The following is a 9,733-nucleotide window of genomic DNA, read 5'->3' as shown; positions in this document are numbered from 1 at the left end:
CGTAATATAAAGGGAACGACCCAGGAGAACAGCTTAGTATCAGGCTGCTCCTCGCCCTGATGAAGTGGACTGCAAGGTTCACGAAACGTTGGCATTCCAAGAATGGATTCAAACACGGAGAAAACCCGCGAAACGCAAGATTGTCATATAGGAAACACCTGTGAAAGCCTCACGAGGTATAATGTTATTCGTGCAATTATGGAGCACAAATAATTATATTTTTTATTTAATTCTTTGGAATAGTCAGAAATACATGGAAAAAAAAGAAATTATATAAAATTGAGAGTATATTGAAATTTTTAGAATATAAATTTTTTTTATTTAGCGTAGGATTTTTCTCTTATTTAATTAGATTTATTCTTAACGGTCTAAATTCGTACCATATTTTTTAAATTTAATATAATTTTCTTTATGATATTAATACGAGTATTTCATTAATGATGAAGATCAGAAAATAGTTATCTATTGTATAATAAAATAAATTGTTATTTATAGAAAATTGTTGGGGATTCAATTTCTCTTGCTCTTCATAATTTATCGATTGATCGTCGATAGCCAGCTACTTATCGATAGTCTTTAGATTATCACTTCCGCCGTGTGGCACTCGTAACCTTACCTTACATTTCTTTTACCGCGTTTTTTATCGGTTGCTCGACTCTACTCTCGGTAATACGTAGCTATCAAGCATTGCTACGTTTTTCTTTTTATATCTGTTCATTAGAGTCACAGTACGCACCTTGCAATACTATTACATATTTCACGTGTTATGTGCTGTCAAATAAATTTGTATCTCGTATTAAACACGTTCGAATTACTTGTCCTGCTCCACTCACTCTAAGAAAAATAATAAGAAACATAGCTACTGTTTAAATGTGTTACTTTATTTTTCTCTTTACAAATAATTCTGCGTACGTTTGGTTTTTATATATTTTTTAAATATCAAAAATTTCTATGTAAAAAAATTCTTTTACAAACGTATGTAAAAAAAACACACTGATGATTAATAACAGTATTTTTTTTATATCGGTTTTATCCAAATCTGTTATAGCTTATCCATTCATATCTTATCGTATTATAGAATGGATTGAAATAAAGTGAAGTGAAATTCACTAATCTTTTTTAAATTAAGGTTTTTGATTCTAATCAATTTTCAGACCATATTATTAAAGTATTATATGCGATTTGTATAGCCTACAATTACGTTTTTTTTCCGGATTTCAAGAGAATGTATATTTTTAAAGTGAATATATATTAACTCTCCCGACATGCAGGCTGTATTCGACAAAGTACAGTAGCGCATTGAACTTCTCGTTTAGTGGCTTTTAAAAAGTTTGCATAGCAGATTTTAACGTTTAACATTCTGTGTAGCTTAGTCGAAGTTCTTCATCCCAAGAGATATAACTTCAACACGTAATTTTATATGAATGTATATTCATATTTCCTGAAAATGTACAGAGTTGAGACGTAAAGATATTCAACTGTGAAATAATTTCGCGTATCTGATTAAACTAGCTTGGAAAAGTACTGTATTTAATTTGTACCTAGAATGAATATTTTGAATTTAAGAAGTTTTAATTTTTCATAAACGATTTTCATGTAATATAATATTTCCGATTAACTTCTTAAATGAATAAATAATGTTATAAAGTTTTCTATAGCTTGCTAGGATAATAACAGTCGTGATAACGATGATAGAAAGGACTAGCCACGAGCAGAAAGTTTTGAATGTGAATTTATAAGAAATTTCCGTGCGCTGTTATTTTGGATTCGCGGCTGTGCAATCGTTTCGCATTTCCATATGCATCTTCGATCCACTTGCGATTGCATACACGGTAGACGCATGAATCGCGATGTCAGACTTTCATACGCTGTTATCTTTCATATGCTAACATCTAATATCGCGAATTTCGATCTCCAAACGCGCACTGCTGATATATAAGGTGCTTCTCTTATTCCGGAACTTATGAATACTCCTGACATTTCGTGTCACGCGGTAGGATTTTCAATATATGAAGCTTTTAATCCAATATTCCCTGTATGATATTGGCGTACATGAAACCACATAGAAAGGGAAGATTGTCGCCATACTTACCCTTGGTCCCGCTTATTATGAACATCATGTACCTATTTTTTTTTTACATGGGACGAGAAATTGGACTTTTTCATCATTATTAGATTAAACGCAGTTGATCTTTCAACTCATTATTCAATGAACACTCTTTTGCCGAAGCGTACACGGAAAAAACGATTTTGCTGAAATAAAAATTTAGTTATATACTTTCAGACATTTTTAGATTCAAACTATAAATTTAGTTAGAATTTACAAATAATGTTGTTGGATCATCAAAATAATTAAGTATATACACTGAGAGAAAAAAATAATACCAGTAACTATAAAAGTATAGTGAAATAGTACCTCAAGAATAAAAAATAGTCGGAAAAAAGTCTCATAGTTAATACAGAAATATAGTTGGAATAAGTGGACAATATATTTGACACGACTATGGGCGAATAGTTAAGTGGCAAACTATATTTTTATCGTCATTAGTACTACACTGAGAATCGTTGCCGCAACTACAAAAGTATGGTGAAAGAATACCTCAGTTTTTCAGAATTAGTTGTGGGAAGAAAATTGCCATAGTTAATGGAAATGCACAAATATTGGTAAATACAACCAAATAATATAGTTATTGGTACTACACTGAGAATCATTGCCGCAACTACAAAAGTATGGTGAAATAACACCTCAATTATTCATAATTAGTTATGGGAACAAAAATATTATAGTTAATTGAAATGCAGATATTGGGGCAAAATATAACTAAATAATATAATTAATATTTGTAAAGTTCTGTGATTATTGTCAATAATATTGTTGTCACAACTATATTTAGTTATTATTACAATAATTTTTTTTTGAAGATACAATTTTTATTTCTTAATTATTATATCAATATGTACAATTTATTTATATATTTGTTACGCATACAATTTATTTAATTACAATTACGCATTGGATATTTGAAAAAACGCATGGGATATTGACGGAATTTGAACTTAAGACCTCTAGGTTAGTAACCTACCTACGCTAACTCTGAGCTAATCGCATGCTTGGATGCTTGATGTATTCGATTGTTACTACTCCCGATCATGTCTCGCGCGAATCAAACAAGATTTCTCGCAAGAGTGCATCAAAATCTGTTTCTCTGAATAATTTTACAAATTATTTATATCTTATGTAACATAAGAATAAATTGTATGTAATTAATAATAGTTGTGGCAACCATTCAACTTTAGTTGAAACAACTTTAAAGTAGTAAAATGCTATAGTTATTCTTCCCATAAAAATCCAACTTTTACCTATTACTTGTCGTAATCATTCAACTTTAGTATCGGTAACTTTTAAAATCGAAAATTGTACCTTCATTTAAAACAATTATAAAATTATTATTGAATTAAGCATAATATAGTCTATTCAGTCAAGTATATTAGTTCTACATACAAAACTTGGATCATTATCAAATTTATAGTTGGTGTACGACTATGAAATTTTCTCTCAGTGTGCTTTGGTAATATTTTATTTCTTTCTCCACTAAGAGGAAAATGTTTGACATTTGTAACTATAATTATATATTATCATAATTACGATTATTACAGATATAATAGTAATAATAGTAATTATGTGTATAGTTCTAGCAATAAATGTATATAGTTGGCAATCTAAAATGATGCGTCTTTATAAGAGAAACGCAATTGAGTAATTTTCTTCATGCAAACGTTTATGCGGCTGTGCAAGTTTGTGTGGATATATCCTAAATCGCACGTGAAATACATAACAGGACATATAAGCGCATAACATAAAACCGCCAAAACAAGCATCCAGTATTAAGTTGCCATATTCATTTACATGAGATGCTTATTGTTCAGCGATTGTATGTTATGCTTATACTCTGTTATGCATTTGACGTGAGACAGATTCAACTATTATTCTTCCCATGATGCTTGTACAACATTTACCTATTAATTGTCGTAACCCTTCAACTTGAGTAGTACTAACTTTAAAAAGCTAAAATACTATAGTTAATGTTATTATAACATTAACTATGGTTACTGCTACTACAGTTGAAAGGTTGCAACGACTGAGTTGGAACTACAATTGAATGGTTGCAACAACTAATAGGTAAGGGTTATACAAACTCCATGGGAAGAATAATATTCAATATAGAATTTCGCATTTCTAAAGTTATTGCTACAAAAGTTGAATGGTTATGACAACTAATAGCTAAAGATTGTACAAGCTTCATGTGAAAAATAACACTAAAACTTATCATCAATGAAATGCACATCAAAGTATAAGCATAACAGAAAATCGCTAAACCAATAGGCATCCAAAGCTTAAGGTCGTCGTATTATTGATTTACACATGATCCTTTTGCTCAACTGTCTTATGTTATGCTTATGCCCTGTTATGCATTTCATGTACAATCAGCTTTAAGCAGGGAGCACAGACTCTTGCATAATGCATAACATATAAGGTATAAGAAAATGAACCAATCAAAGTCCTTTATTTCCTTCCTTTATTAAATAAAGTACACTGATTGGTTGATTTTCTATGCTTCATATTTTATGCGTTATGCAAGAGTCTATGCTTCCCGCTTTAAGGGTTTCACACATGAAATGCATAACAGAGCATAAGCATAACATAAGACTGCTGGATCAATGAACATTTAGCATAATGTCGCCATATTGATTTACACAAGATGCTCATTGGTTTAGCGGCCTTATGTTATGCATATACTCTGTTATACTTTTCATGTGTCAAACCCTTTAGTGTTATACTATGCATGAAGCTTATTTAATCATTACCCATTAGTTCTCGTAACTGTTCAACTTTAGTAGTACTAACTTTAAAAAGCTAAAATGCTATAGTTAATCTTACTCTTCGCACGAAGCTTGTGTAACTTTTACCTATTTGTTGTAGTAACCATACAACTTTAGTAGCAGCAACCTTAAAAAGCTAAAACGTTATAGTTAATTTTATTCTTCGCACGAAGCTTGTTCAACCTTTACTTATTAGTTGTGGTAACCATTCAACTGTAGTAGCAGTAACTTTGTAAAGTTGAAACGCTATAGTTAATGTTATTCTTCCCACGAAGTTTGTGCAACCTTTACCTATTAGTCGTTGTAACCATTGTACTATAGTAGCAGCAATCTTAAAAAGCTAAAACGCTATAGTTAATGTTATTCTTCGCGCGAAGCTTGTTCAACCTTTATTTATTAGTTGTGGTAACCATTGTACTGTAGTAGCAGCAACCTTAAAAAGCTAAAACGCTATAGTTAATGTTATTCTTCGCACGAAGTTTGTGCAACCTTTACCTATTAGTCGTTGTAACCATTCAACTGTAGTAGCAGTAACTTAAAAAATAATAAATTATTATCGTTAGTTGAATCAACTATAGAATTATTTTTGGATTAACTATACATAGTTAACTCTCAGCTATATATATTATTATAGTACTACGTGCAAAACTTGTATAGTTGTCACCTTTATAGTTGTCATAACTATGAATTTTTCTCTCGGTATAAGCTCCAAATTCTAATGTTAATCTGCATGAAGGTTTAAGAGAGTTTTGTGTTTCATAACCTCAGATTTATTCAAGTTAGTCAACTAAAATTTACTACAATTATGTGCGTTGCTCAAACTGGTTGCTATTATAAAATATTAAAACTTTTTGCAGCTCATCGTGTAATTATTTTTATGGTTCAACAACATTTAAATCTGTATCTAACTAAATTTTTTAATTCTACAGCAAAATCATTCTTTCCACGTATAAGTTATAAAATTACAAGCTCCGAATCTTGACTTTCATCTGTGTTAGGTTTAAAAGGATCTCAGATTTCATCTTTCCAGATTTATTGAAGTTTGTCAACTAAAATTTTGGCCTACAAGGTTCTTGCATTAGACTCTTTACTTTAATAGTATTAGTAATAGTATAAACTTTACAGCGCATCGCGTGTTTAATTGTGCAAAGCTCTACGTTATCACTCATGCTGCTCCGTGTCTCTTCGTATTTTTTCACTTTAAAGTTTTCCTAACGTATTATGGTATTCGACACGTCTATTTAATCTGCTGTATCTTCCCGTGCGGTTCGTACGGTTCGCGACATGCAATAAGGCGAGAAGAAATAGTTTAATGCCAGGTCGCGTATATATCTCTGGAGGAAAATTGTCCTCATACTTTCATCCTGTCGCTTATTACAGAACAGGTCGGAAAGCTGTACCTTCTGGCCGCAAATCATATTTAATATGACGGTGATAAAATCGTTCATATCCAACCCCTTTATACGTTTTCGATATAATCAGCTTGATCTTCCGCTCTGTAAATATAATGTACGAAAATTAAAAATTAGAAATTTACGTTATTATAAATGTTTAAAATAATTTTGATATTACACTGAATCGATGATTCAACTATTCTAATTTTTTCGCAGAAACGAGAAATCGATACATGTAATAATTAAAAACGATAAGAAAATATATCATTGTGAAAAATAAAAATTAAGAAAATATAATTATATTAAATTATAAAGAAAATATAATTATATTAAATTATTTAAGAACTGGAAAGAGCAAGGGCACCAGGAGTCGGGCGCAGAAGACGTCGCGCAAATAATACACTTATAAAGAATGAAACTTCTTTATTCACTAAATGCGCTTACATGTTTCGACTTATTTTTGAGCCTTCCTCAGAGCAATCACACATTAACATATATAAAGTAAAAATTATCCTATCATGGTGAGCTCCCCTACATCGAGAATTTAAATGTCAGAATTAAATAAAAAGTATATAGACGCGGGCAAAATTGTTAGCGTAGACTAGAAATTCAAGTGATGCATAATATTTTGGCGAAAAAAGGATGAACGAAACGAGATTATATACGTAATCTTATTGCAATTAATTCTCATTGTGGATATAAACTGAGATCTCGAGACCATTCATTGCCTCGTAACGAAACCTCAATACCATTTTCTGTGTCTGATTCACACCACAGATCTTCCTGCATAGTAGACTGAGCGTACAATTAGCCGAGTGCCACTCTAATAAGGATTTGTATTGTGTACACCGTAGTAAACCGAAGCATGCTATTGACTGGCGGAACAAGTGGACACGCGATATATAGCGCTGTGACAATTACGATTAGAATTCTCAGATCTCGGCAGATTGTTATCAATTGTTAGATTGGTACACTGGTCGACAATCCTTTGTGGCTTGCTATATAATTTTTTATCGTAGATTACAAGGGATTTGCATAAGAGCCGAAAATTGGATTGCGAATAAACTTCAAAGAAACGTAACATATGCATATGATAAAATTGTAAAGATACCCAAGTGAAAATTTCATATCGTAGGACAGTACTGGATATTGGCAAAGTACCGATCTTGTACTGAAAAATGGATTTCATACTTCAGTACTGGTTCTGTATTGGGTCAACATTTAAAAAACAATGTTATGGTACTCTTCCAGTATGCGAATTGATACTGAATAGTAATACTGAAACTAAACATGGGCTGATACATTGTCAGTAGGTTTTAAATACTGTATCCGTATAGAAATTGGCTAAAGAAATGTCTTCGGGTGTCCGTATCGAAACGATACACTGCCGATATATCACCGATATCATTTCCATACTAAAATTGGCAGAAGGAATATATCAAGCGAATGTACTGAAACAGTACATTGCTAGTAAATTTTCGATGTCGCGTCTATACCGAAATTGCCAAAAGTAGTATGTCGGGAATTAATATTAAAACGGTACATCGCCAACGGATTATCGGTACCATGTCCGTATTGAAATTTGCAAAAGGAATATGTGAAGCGACAGTACTTAACCAGTACTGTGCCGGTAAATATTCAGTACCATCTTTATACTGACATTGTCAACAATAATGCATCGGGTGTCAGTATCGAAACGGTACATCACCAGCGGATTATCGGTACCATGTCCGTATTGAAATTTGCAAAAGGAATATGTGAAGCGACAGTACTTAACCAGTACTGTGCCGGTAGATATTCAGTACCACCTTTATACTGACATTGTCAACAATAATGCATCGGGTGTCAGTATCGAAACGGTACATCGCCAGCGGATTATCGGTACCATGTCCGTATTGAAATTTGCAAAAGGAATATGTGAAGCGACAGTACTTAACCAGTACTGTGCCGGTAGATATTCAGTACCACCTTTATACTGACATTGTCAACAATAATGCATCGGGTGTCAGTATCGAAACGGTACATTGCCAGCGGATTATCGGTACCATGTCCGTATTGAAATTTGCAAAAGGAATATGTGAAGCGACAGTACTTAACCAGTACTGTCGCTTTTTTAAATTTTTTTAAAAAAGAAAATCCTTGTAAATCATTATTTAAAAGGTGTTAAAAATTTGAAAAGTAATTGATTTAAGATAATTAAAAAGTGTAGAATTAAAAAATATCAAGCATTCCGTGATTACTTTTGCGGTTTATTGTAAAATTTGTTCCAAAGTTCGAAAGAACCCGTGTCCAAATCGGACAGTACAGTGAATAACTTATTAGGTCTGGTTGTAGTACTGGTGATCGGCTGACTAGATCTGGTCCAAGCAATTAAATTAGTAAAATATCATGAGTCATCAGACTCAGATTAGTTGAGTTTTATTGATTTTAATTCTAATAATATAAACAGTCAGTCTTTTCTTTTTCCGAAAAAAATGTTTATCTTTGACTATCAAATTGCTCGTTTTTACTCAATACTAAGAAAAATACATTAAAATATTTTAAAATTCTATCTAAAAATCCATAAAAATAGGAGTTTTCGATTTGAACCAGGGGATGGTCCGATTTGGAACCAATAGTTCTAAATCGGACCGGAAAAAGCGTTTTTACATTTTCCATTATAGTTTAACACAAGTGAGAGATACGTCAAAATAATCTGAAGCAAAAATGAAGAGAATTAAATGATCTTTCCAACAGCACTTCGATTTTACGATCGGACTTTATTTATGCCTTATAGAGAGCAAAAACTGCAAATAGGTCCGATTTAGACCACTCTTCCCTATATATTGCACTGTTAGAAATGTTCTTAAATTAACTGTTAATGTACAAGCTAGTATAATATAATTTAAAAATTTTTAATACATTTTTAATACATTTTAATACATTTTACTAATACATTTTTAATAATCATGAATTAGGTAATCTGTAATATTACATATTCGGTTATTTCGGAAACACTCCTTGATCCATTCACATTTAACAGTCTTTATATCTGTTTTTTTACATGCTTTCGTTGTAGCAGCGTTTGTCCCGTTATCTATTTCTACACATTTAAGGATGTGCGTAACGGAATCATCAATTTCATTTTTAATTATGCCTCTCATGAATTTGAATTTATATTTTGCGGTACATGATTGATTCTCAAAGAATCCAATTATTCTTCGGAATAATGAATAAGGCGATGGACCTCCGAACAACACCATGTCCAATTCTTCTTGTTGCTCAATGGTTAATTAATTTTCCTAGATAATTCAATTAACAATATCATGTTCAATAATTCAATAAATTAATAATTCAATTAACAATACCATTTTCCTTGATAATTCAATCTTGTCTAATGAATGTTTCAAACTCTCCTTATTCATCTCAATAAAATTATTAAAGACCTTAAAATTATATAAAGACGGATGTGATAGGGT

General features: G+C 31.7%; 1 protein-coding gene across 1 annotated transcript in view; it reads left to right on the top strand.

Annotated features, from left to right (window-relative positions):
- LOC108766985 (uncharacterized) overlaps positions 1-9,733 on the top strand; it is a 27,664-nt gene that overhangs the window by 5,410 nt on the left and 12,521 nt on the right. The window lies entirely within an intron of this gene.

This window comes from Trachymyrmex cornetzi, unplaced genomic scaffold (assembly GCF_001594075.2).
Source record: "Trachymyrmex cornetzi isolate Tcor2-1 unplaced genomic scaffold, Tcor1.1 scaffold642, whole genome shotgun sequence".
NCBI classification, from domain to species: Eukaryota; Metazoa; Arthropoda; class Insecta; order Hymenoptera; family Formicidae; genus Trachymyrmex; species Trachymyrmex cornetzi.
The sequence above is the reverse complement of the archived record's forward strand: the minus strand, read 5'-3'. Positions and strand labels throughout refer to the sequence as shown.